General features: G+C 39.4%; 1 long non-coding RNA gene across 1 annotated transcript; it reads right to left on the bottom strand.

The window, feature by feature from the left end:
• Nucleotides 1-6: 6 nt before the first annotated feature.
• On the bottom strand, nucleotides 7-11,788 carry LOC109369205. The gene is made up of 3 exons (XR_002117915.2): nucleotides 11,427-11,788; nucleotides 2,595-2,678; nucleotides 7-465 (listed from the first exon to the last, which is right to left on the bottom strand). It is a non-coding gene; the product is annotated as an uncharacterized LOC109369205 (long non-coding RNA).
• Between the last annotated feature and the right edge of the window lie 8 nt (nucleotides 11,789-11,796).

Here is an 11,796-nt window from a genome sequence, read left to right as displayed (position 1 = left end):
AACGCCCCAGTGGGCGGGCGGCCACCCCGCAGCGCCACGCGCCTCACGGGGCGCCCTGAGGGCAGGGTCCGCTGCGGCCCCGTGAGCAGGTTCACCTCGAGGCCGCGGAGGGAGGAGGGGCCCGACCCGCCCCCGCCGGAGCTGTGAGCTCCGCCGCCGTGCACGCCCGCGCCTTCGCGTTTGGAAAGGAAAGGAGGGGTTCCCCGGACAGCAACCACCTGCCACCGGCGGGGTCTGTCGAGGGCCTGTTATCTCCACTCCATGAGAACGTCGCAGCCAACAGTGCTTGAGACGACCCAAGACGAGCCTTCCCTCCTGAGCGACGACTAAACCGTCCCTGCACCCTCGAGAACGGCTCCGGCCCGCAGCAGCAGCCGTGCCCCAAGTGTGCCCCAGGGTAACCGGGTGCTGTGCCTTTGTGCTCTGAAGCATTCTCTTCTCTCCAGTGTTTTGGCGGTTTGACACCTTAAGGACAGTATTTAGTATCAACTAAAAAAAAAAATTCCCACTGTAACATTGTATGCAAAGGTGTTTGTCTTCCCTGCTACCTTACAACAGCAGAAGTATTCAGCATTAAAAAATGCTGAACAGCTGATCACATCTGTTTCCAGACAGCACATCGAGGCACCACGCCTGTGATCTCAAAGCACTCCAGAGCTGTTTTCTCAGCTTCACAAGAACAGAGGACCTCAGTATATACCCAATCTTTGATTTTCCTATTTGTGTGCCAAGAAGTTTACCACATACTTTCTCCTTGAGAATCTCAGATCCCGCTCTCAACATGTTTTGCAGCACTCGTATTATCCAGTTAACTTTCAACCTTTATTATAGCATTATCAGTATTTTTAAAGTTTCAACTCTTACTTGCTGAAGAGGTGCAACTAATATCAACATTGTGCCTTTGGGTGCTTTGATTTTCTTCCTTTCACATATCCTGAGTGCCTTTTAGAGAGCACAAAAAAAAAAAATTGTAACTGTAGTTACAATAACATTACATCAACCTTCACAAATGAGCACTTTTGAGATGCCCAGTGGAGACTGTTTACCATATAAAATATGGAGAAATAAGGCTGTGGCCCTGACTTCTGAGCAAGAGCTGACTTTCCCCAACTCTTCTCAGCACTACCATGTAACAGCACTTGTGAACAATTGTCCATACCAACCAGCCTGAAGTGTTGACTGGAGAATCAGGAGTAGTGCCCCTGCATTGCTAGCACCTGTCTGTAACATTTCATTAACACTGGTTTTACTGGATAGACATTGTGGGTGTGCTCCTGACCCACAGATGTGCATTGGATGGAGGAGTGCATTAGGCCCACAAGTCATTTCCACAAGGGATATTTTCCACATAAGTGAAGTGCACAGCTTAGCATCCAGCTGTCTGCAGCTCACATTCTAATCCAAATGTTTTAAATACAGGTTGTATTAGCAGAGCCAAGCAGCAGCCACCAGACTCCAGCTGTTCTGTGCCCTGCCAGGTTCTGAGCTGTCACAGGTACTAGCTTTTCAAGAATCTCCCACTTTTGGGGGAAGGTGTCAAAGCCCTTTTCTCTTTCTCTCAGCAGGTTACAAATCCTACATTACTTTCACATCAAGGGCCAGGCACCCATACGACTGTTGCCCCACTAAACCCAACGAATAGTAACAACATTTATGTGGATTATTAATTGTGGCAAATTCTGCTCTTACCAGCACTAAGCATCTCTACAGCTGAACTTTGTTTCAGGAAATAAATGAGCAGAAACAGGGAGGCACGTGCAACATCCCTCAGAATACATGTATTCTGAAGTTCCCATTCTTCTAAATAAGAAATTTTAAGCGCCACACAGCCTAAATGTACTTTTATCTATTTTTTCCTGAATTTCCAAGCCTCTGGTTTCCCCTCCTCCCCTCCAAGAAGTGTTTCAAATGCAGAAACAGAGCATGGATGCTAAAAACCAAACTTTCAGTGCTAGCATGAAATGCCATTGAGGCTTGGTTGAGTTATAGGCTTTTGAAAAATTGCCATTAACCTTTTGTTCCACATGCTCTTCAGGTAAAATTCACTCACATGTCAAAGAAATAATTGCATGTGAACTTTCTATGAAAGCTTCCAGCCACTTCCTGGTGCAAGGACAGCTGCTTGCTGGGAGGGCAGAGCAGCAGCAGAGCAAGGCCATGCCCTTCCAGTCTGAATGGTTCCAGGAACACAGCCTGCAATCTAAAACAAACCATTCCTCCTCCAGCCACTGCAGCAGTTAATCTGTGAGTTTAAAGGGTAAGCTGTAGCTCTGAAAGTTCAGCATTCAAATTCTGGCAGTGATATATTAGTGAGCCTAGAGGTCTTGGTGTACTGACATCTCATGCAAGCAACTCCCCACTTTTTCCTCAAAAATTGCCCCTAATTCACCTCAGTTCAAGTGTCAGAAATCAGGATATTTCAGACTATAATTTGCTGTGCAGTTGTTGCTTGGGACTGTTGCTTTGGACTTAGTTATACACTATCTTTACAATAGGATCAGTCTCCTCACTGCACACAAAAAGTGACAGTTACAGTCTGATAGCTAGCACCTCCCAGCATCTAAACTTTTGATTTCTCAGCCCAGATTACTCACCTGTAGGGAGTCATCTCTCAAATTCACGGGGTTCAAGACAGACAGAACTGGACCCACATTGCTGTCCTATGCGCTCTTTAGCATCTATGAGAGTGCACAGATTTGCAACTTTCAGTTCTCTTCTTTTCAGTCTGGCTTATTAACTCACACGTTGACAAAAAAATGTTCAAATTAAAACATTCACACCAATGATCCTGCCCTTTGTAATCTGCCCTGTTACAATTGAGCAGTGTTTTTCAGAAGGAGTAGCGCACAGAGTAACACAGGGTGCATCACAGTACAGGAGTATGAACACTAAATGTGGGTTGTACATAATTATGAATTCTGCTAGTGAGAACCCCTGACCATTACTCAGGCATAGCCTTTAGGCATGGAATTGTAAAGCCCAAATAGATGAATAAGTAACAAAATGGCCACCATGTGAGCTTTGATAAATGTCCAAATGCATTTAAAACTAAAATGAACTGTTCTTTAGCAAGTCCACTAATTTATTCCAGCCATCTGTGCCACTGTAAACAAAAGCTTGTTTCCCTAAACTGCTTTATAATTTTTTTTTTTAGATGTAGCAAGGACTACAAGTTTCAACATGATTATCTTGGGAAAAAATAAGCAAAAGCAACCCACATATTTTCACACCACAAACATCTTTGATAATCACTATCAAGCAATTCAAAGAAATATTAAAAAAATAAAGCTTTATCTGGCATCACATAATGTTTTCCTATTTAAATGCCACCAAATGTTTCTTTAGGATATTTTAGGGGACAGAAATCTGTCTCTTTTTCCTCCAGTCTCTAGTGATGACATCTGTAGACAAATCCAGTATTTATTACTAAGCTTTTGAACTGCTAAGTTGGTGTCGTGGGTTTGCACTGGTCCAAGAGTCTTTCCTCCATATCCACCTACCTCATCCTTTCTAGTCTCCTAATGTGCTTCTCATATCATTGGACCTAGTCTAGGTAGAAGAGTCAGGCAATCACTGCATTTACAAGTTAGAAGATATATACATCTAACTTGAGGGGCTCCTGGATAAAAGCACTTGCAAATCTCAGGTTAAGATGGGACTGACTTGGGAGCATTCACCTCCCTCTTTCCCAGGTCTAAGATACTTTATAAGAAATATATAGTGAAGATCACTTTAGAGAAATTGAATAGCTGCCCAGTTACATCAGACCAGATTATCCTTCATGCACAAAAAAATATTCAACTTAGGATCTTAAAACTTGAAAGCACTGAGTTTATACTGAAACATCCTCTTCCAGTGAGAATTTTTTTCAGTCCTGAAGAGTAAAAGCAAAGGCCTTTTCCCAGTACACACTTCTCTGGAATAAGAGGAGTATTAAACAAGCCTTGTTTCAGAGGATCAGACTATTTGCATCAAAGCTCAATGCAGTACATTGTTCTTTGCATCTTCTCCTCTCCCTGTGCACAAGTTTCTGACAAGGGTCAGGTCTGCCCTTCAAGTGTTTCTGCCTGGTGCAGAAACAGTTCATTGTGCTATGTAAGTATAGCAAAATGATATCAAGTTCACCCCAGATGCAGAAGTCCTCATGAATTCCAGTGGGCTTGCTTCTGTGACAACCATCCTTTCTACCCTTATTCCTCCATGTAGAGGTTTCTAAGTCTCTAAGAAGTCAGACTGCAAAGGACACTAGAGAAAGGACTAAATTCTGGCATCAGAACAACACTTCTCCACTCAGGTAAGCACTAGAGATGTGACTTACTGCATAGCTGAGGGCCATGCAAATCCAACTACTGCCATGCTTACAGTTTCAAAGGGAAGCAAGCAATGAGATTTATTTATTCACTGAATTACTTGTCTCAATTTGCCTTTTGCAGCAATTGCAGGAGCATCAACAGAAGATTTTGTTTTTAAATAGTTCTGTAATTGTTTCTTTTCAGAGACACTGACAAAGTATGAAGTGGCCCTTTGAATTACTTAGAACAGTTATGTCCAATCTACAAGTTGCATGCAGCCAACCCCTGCCCCTCACTTTAAAGTCAAAAGCTCTTGCCTGCACAACTATTTAAATATATGACCTGCACATTTTCATGTTTTGATTGAAAATGGAGTTGTAAATATAATTTTTTTTTGCAATCTTGAAACTTGTTTGCATATTTCTTTATAAAAACAGAAAGTATGGTTGCATATTTTTTGCTGTTCACAGGACTGTGTTTAGCCAATATATGAAAATGCATGAATTTATTTGCCATAACTTGTGCTGGCACTGCATCCTGGTTTCAGCCCAGATAAGGTTAGTAGCATGCCGATGTTTGGCTGGTATTGAGTGACACTTGCATAGGGAAGAGCATACACCTTTATAGTGAGAGGTAGGGATGGCCAAACCTTTAGCTGTGCCAGGCTGCATGAGATCCATAGGTTGAACATGACTGTTCTAGTCCTGTGATAAGACAACATGGTAGGCTCATTTACCAGAGAAATTTGAGTTGTAACAGTGTACACAACAGTTGCCACATTGCCCAATTTCCTAACACAAACATTTTCCTTTTCCCTAACACATCTATAAATGCATTGCATTCCCAGAGGACACACTGCTTGCTTGCATAGAGATGACAATTTACAAGTCACACTCACTGTTTAACTATGTGAAAGCATATGTTAGGGTTACCTTAGCAGACATCTTTCTATGTAGAGTTATCATTGTACACAAAGATTACATTTGATCCATGTTACTTAACTGCATGCTGAACTGCCATTCAAATATTAAAACTTTCTTCCTCTACTAGCGCTCTACATAAATACTGAGGACTCCACATACTCTTCAAAGCTCTTTGCATGCCCACAAGTTACTTCCCATAGAGACTTCCACCTCTTTGCAAACAATTGGTTTGCACTGCCTGTGACTTTAGAAGTTGTGGCCTTAGACACTGAAAAGCTTGTACTGCTTCTTTGGAGAGATTTAAACAGCTGAAAAGCACTTTCTAAACAGAAGATAAAATATTGTGTTCTTATATGCAGTGAAAACACTTTTTGCTTAGTTATCAGTTAGTATTTAATTACTGTTATAACTTTTTAATCTGACCTCTAAAAATGTCAAGATGCACAAAAAGCATAAGATTACATTGATGTGCACATTTAACTTTCATTAATAATAGGAAGAGGCAAGTTTTACTAGGAAATTTTGAATATTTGCACATGTGTATATATGTGCAGATACATACACTGTGGATATTCTCTTCTTAGGAGCTGGAATGAAACAACAAATACCTACTTAACAAGCACTCAAATAGTTCTAGATCTGTCCTTCCACCAAGGTAGAGAAAAGCAGAAATGTATGCATGATAATGGTTCTTATTCAATGTTCGTAGTTACACATTCTAACTTGATTTTTCATCTTAGGCTATCATTCTTTTTGCTCAGTGGATTCAAGAAAGTAGAGGAGAAAGGGTAAAAACTTGACTAAATTCCCCACTGGAGAGCTCAAGGAAGTTGTTCTTCCCATCTTGCTATAGATTTGACTTTTTGCACAGTACCCGTTAACTACTTAGCCCCCCTAATTCCACTTATTTGTCTTGCATGTGGCTGTAGCTCCCTCTTACTGGTCTAAGCTGATGGATAGAGACTAGACACAGCCTTAATAGTTGACTGGAGAACTGATGTTCAGATCATACAAACATCCTCCGAGTGTACGTTTATGTCCTTGCTAAACTTCTAGGCTGATGGCTAGCTTGTTGTTTGTCATGAACTGTTATGAGCAAATTCCAGAAGACTATTTCACCACTTCAGAAATAGCTAACTTTACAATCACCAGTAGTTATTGCCTTCTTGTCAAGGTTGAAGTGAATATAAGAAATTAATTCCTACCCAAGGTCTCTGCAAGGTATGGGAAGACATTAATTCACTTGCACCCTATCCTAAGATAAAAGTTGTCAATGGAATGAACAGCCTGCATCATCTTTCTCTGTAATTTAACCAAGGTCACATAAGATCACTACATCAGATCAAGTAGAGTCAATTTGATCAAAAAAACCCTTTGAGTTAAACCAGTTTCCTTCTGAAAATTAATCCCTTACAATAAACATTATCCATCAGTGCAGACCATTCCACTGAAAATAAATACTGCAGTAGAAGACAAAGTATAAATCCTCTCTCACAAAATGAAGATAAGATTATCTAGTCTTATACCCAAAATTGTGAACTTCATTCATATTGAAAAATTTAAGTGTTGCTTTTATTTTTGTTTCTTCCAAAACCAGTTCTATATTTCTATTCTTCTATACCTACGGTTAATGCCCATAATGCCAGTCAACCTTATGACAGCTTTTGTAGAAAACTGTACATTGAAGACATTTGTCTCAATTCTTCATCATCTATCTTTTAAGATTTTCTTTTTACCACATATATTATTTGAAAACTCATATACAGAAAAACAGCTATCATGGGGGAAAAAAAAGATGTGCCCTACAAAACAATTTTATTGAAATGAGCATGCAGTAAGATTGTTAAAAAATATACATCATAGTTCTTGTGGATCTGTCAACTTCTTACACAAAAGAGTACCACAATAAAGGGTTTGAGGATTAGTTCACACTTTTTTTTTTTGTTATACGCAGTACAGCTTCTTCACCAACTTTGTACTAGTTACCACTCTACACATCCAACCTGTTACTGTAACTGCATAACAGACTTACTGTGACAGATTTTGTCTAACTTGCATTCACCTTCCTGCAGAAATTCCTGCATCTGACTTGTCTACAACAACAGCAGCTGACTTGCAGTGTCTGTTCTCCACCCGGCTGGACTCATGGAGAAAGAGAGGGAGGCAGATAAAGTCTTATAAGCCCACATAATAAATTCCTGCTTCAAACAATCCAAAAACTTGAAGGATCCCTCCTACATGCCTCAACACCTACACTGATAGCTTCTATAGCAAAAACATTTTTTTAAGCTTATCAAATACTGACAATTAGATTGTATACATATGCATACTTGTCATTTCACACTTATTTGCAGAGAGAATCTGTATTTCTGACAGTGGGTATATTCACTGTAAACCTGAAAGGATCATAATATCACAGGATTTAAAAGGTACTTTCCCCCCCCCCTCCCATTACAGAAGAAATTAATCTGTAGCATATAAATAAGGTTATTGTAAACACCAAACTCAAATGAACTATGGCAACTAAGATTGATAAGGAGCCTCCCCCCCCACACACAGCCAGACCTGCAGTTGAACCACATTGTAACAGACTGGCTAGCCCATCTGTTTGTTACACTTGTTTGTTATTCTCCCATCATATACTCAACTGTCAGCTCTGTTTTTGGGTTATACGCCTTGCAACTACATATTGGCCATTTAAAAAAATGAGTCAGGGCCCACCATTTAAGCCATAGTAACAGAATCTGTTAGATCTGATTTTACACTGCTTGAGTATTGTGACACTGAGCAAGTGCTACTCACTACAGATGTAGGTTGTAATCCTGGAAAAGACAAGCCTTAAAAACAGCAGGATGCATTGGAGAGGATGTAGAGTCATGCAGAGAAACATAGCTGGCTTTGTTTCCTCCAGTAATATTTTTGTTCAAGTCTGCACCTCCATTTCTTACTGCTTCCACAGAACAAAAAAATCAAGAGTCAAATGTTTCTAGTCTACTGGTCTTAAGTGTAACCTTGAAGCGTTTCTGGAATAGAAATACACTAGAGTTAACAAGTGCTGTAAGTTCTACGTACTTTTATTAAGCTTTACTGAAGGGCTTCTTTTTTAGTTTTAAACATGAAACAGAGCACTTTGGAACAAAATACAAAGAAATCCTCCACTCAAACCATATTTAACTGGAGAATATGATTTCCAAATTAAGATGTCACCTGCTGTGGCAGGGGAGCTGGACTCAATGGTGTCTAGAGGTCCCTTCCAAACCCTACAATCTTGTTATTTCTGCAGCTTTGTTTATTTTTAGATAAACAAATCAATGTCAAAATCAGTTGTGTTATTTTTGCTATCAACTATGAAATATTTTCCCACCAAAATTATATAAGGAACCAGCAGTTCAAGATTTGACAGTGTGTATATCAGTGAAGTGTAATTTCCTCCTGCCCATGGTTGAGAGCATTTTATTTTACTTTCAAAGCATGTCTAGCACCACAGAAAGACTTTCTAGGTGTTTGATGATAATTGGTTAGAAAATTTGAGCACTAGAAATGTCGCTCATCAAAATTGCATTGAGTCCTGGGAACATGGTAGACCTTAATCAGAAAGTTTCTCAGAGGCAGGCTGCTTGGTGCATCAGGTTAAAAATCACATAACATATTGATTAGTGTCTTTCTCAATTAACTTTTGAGAACTTAAAAGGTAAGCCAGACTATTTGCATGTTATTTTTCAGAATTGTCTAGCAACAGATTCTTCTCTCTGTTAGGGCTCAGCTTACTACTCCACAACAGTTTGAGAACCTGCTGACAAGAGTGATTATTGCTATTCTACCCTGGCTCTGCAGGCCTCAAAACACAAGTAGAATTCCCCCACAGAAGATAACTTAGTGTCCATTAGCAGTACCTTTGTAGTGACAGAAGAGGAGGTACAAGCGAAGAAAAGTAGTCAAAGTATGAACCTTAGTGGCTATAAGCGCCAAGTTTTAAAATCATAGCAATTTTATTCTTAAATTCCTCATGAAATTTCTACAATACAATTATCAGACATTATCAATATACAGACTACACAAATGTTCCTCCTTTTTATGCTTTCTAAATTACCTATAGCACACATTAAGAGCACTGAATCAAACAACCGAGCCTCAAGACAACAGTAACATCAAGCTATATAGCAACTAAACAGATCAATAGGAAAGGCATTACAACAAAGGTGTGATGACAGAAGGACCAGCACAGTAGAAAGGTGCTATAAAGGAAGGGGAAAAGATCACTCACTTGTATCAGAAGAATCCAGGTTCACAGGGGAACACTTTACAAAGGAGGGGTCTCCAGAAAGAGATCCTTCCCCAGTGGCAGTCAGCCCTTAAATGAGGTCTAAGAGAGTTGCAGCCAGGCTCCACCCTTTCTGATTTCTGAATTGCCTTCACCTGTGCTCCCAGAGCTGACCAGGTCATTTCCCCAGGTGCTCAATCAATACTTGAGGCTGTTACTCAACTATTACATCTACTTGTGCTTTTTGTATCTCTGCATTAAAAGAGCCATAGAAAGTTTTGCAGAAACATGGAAGTATATACAAATAACCAGAACTTATGCTTTTCCTTTCTACTCTTTTCCAAACTTTTTCCTACAGTCTGTTACACCTCCTTTTCTTCTGGTTATCTTTATTATCTCTGAAAGTTAATCAAACCTCTTCTGCTTTGTCACTGAAATAACTCTGGGACTGCATGTGCCTCTTTGGCATAAGCTTCTGCCTTTGATACGCTTGCCCTTCTTTTGTTATTTCTCACAGCTGTTTCCATTCTATCACCTATTCTTTAACATCTCCTCTCAGTTGATCTTTCCACCACACACAACTTCTTCTCTTCCAACTGTCACAGCATTAGCAGTTTCAAGTTTTCCTATTCCTCTGTAGTAAATTGCTTACATTGGGATATAAAGTCAATCTACTTTTGTTATTTTTGAAGCATACTAAGGCTGCTTTTGTAATGTCTATTTTAGTAATTAGTAAGCCTACAGGACACAAAGACGACTCCTAAATTGAAATAAATCCTAAGAAGTGAAGGAGAAGAGTCATCTTCTATCTTAGGGAATGATCTACATCTGTTGTGGGTGGAATTATACTCCTGCTTGGAGAAGGTTCAGACCACTGGAGAAGAGAAGGCATGTCATGGCCAGACATCCTTCTGATAAAGATGTTTCTGATATAATGACATCAATCAAAGTGCATTGCAGAACAAAGAGAAGCCTTTTCCACCCAGTTCATCTTATGTGCCTTCATTGATTCCAGGAATTACAGAGAAAAAGGAAAGCGTTTAGTAAAAGGAAAATACTCCTCCCCAACCTTGCAGGCATAGGAAGTACAATCTCCCATACCAAGATACTCTGCACTGCATTTCACCTCATATTACCTTAAGGACTATAGCAGGCTGTGATGTTAAACTGATGTAACATATTATGTTGGTTTTTTTTCTTTGCTCCATGGGGAGCTACAGCAGTATGTATGTGTTAAGTTGTTATTAAAAACATGAACACTGAGCATCTGTATGCCTGCATTCCTTGTGATCAGGACAGTTCAGTACGTTTCTTCTTAACAGATGCTCAGAGAACAGTGAACTAGTCTTTTTTACTAAAAAAAATAATGAAGAAACCTAAAGCAGTTCAGATATAAATTTAAGCAGCCAGCACCTCAGTTAAATTTCAGCCAGGCTCTGCTAAAATTGATGCAAATTAACACTTACTAAGAAGTTGGCCTATCATTAGGATGCAAAAACAGAAAATAAAAGCAAAAGGAAGACTTCCAGATATGGACAGCGATCCTCATAAGCTATATAATAAAAGTGACAAACGTGCAAGCACATAGGAAAAGCATTTGGTTCAGATTGGTTCAGAACAAAGCAGGTCACTTCCTTTTAGATCCTCAAAACGCATAACAGTGCAAATACTACTGAATTGAGGGGGATAAGGTTTTTCATTACTTTTTCTTATCACTTAAAGTCATATACATACATGTTATATAAGTTACATATAAGTAATATGTAAGAGTAATATATAAGTTACACATATATTATTTAGAGATAAATTATAAACAGACAATATAACTATTTAATTTATCTATATGTAGTCATATAGAAATATGACTACAATGTTATCATCTTATCATCAAACATATCACAAAAGTTGAAAATTTGAAACCCCAGATCCTAAGTCAGTTGTAAAACTTACCTCTAAATCAGTTCCTGCTCCAAGTCAGCAAGAATCTAGCAGAAACTGAAGAACTGATGAAGAAGGGCCTAACGTAATGTTATACCTTTATTACTTCTTCTAGCTAGCCTTCATGGTGGAAAAAGCCCTTAAACAAATAAAGAGTTACCCTTCCTCACCTTGAGCTATATAAGCTTTTTGGTCCTGCTAGGCACTTAATGATTTCATTGAGAACAGATGTTAGCTCCAGTTCATGACCATATGTGGGAAGACAATCAGAAGCAGCACCTGGTTTAGAATGCAGATTTGCTCTAACCTCATCTACTCGTCTACTCCTAGGGTAAAGTAAATGATATGAGAGAAAAAGGGTAGAAGATTTGACTTTTTTTTT

Source organism: Meleagris gallopavo, chromosome 10, assembly GCF_000146605.3.
Source record: "Meleagris gallopavo isolate NT-WF06-2002-E0010 breed Aviagen turkey brand Nicholas breeding stock chromosome 10, Turkey_5.1, whole genome shotgun sequence".
Taxonomy (NCBI): Eukaryota; Metazoa; Chordata; class Aves; order Galliformes; family Phasianidae; genus Meleagris; species Meleagris gallopavo.
The sequence above is the reverse complement of the archived record's forward strand: the minus strand, read 5'-3'. Positions and strand labels throughout refer to the sequence as shown.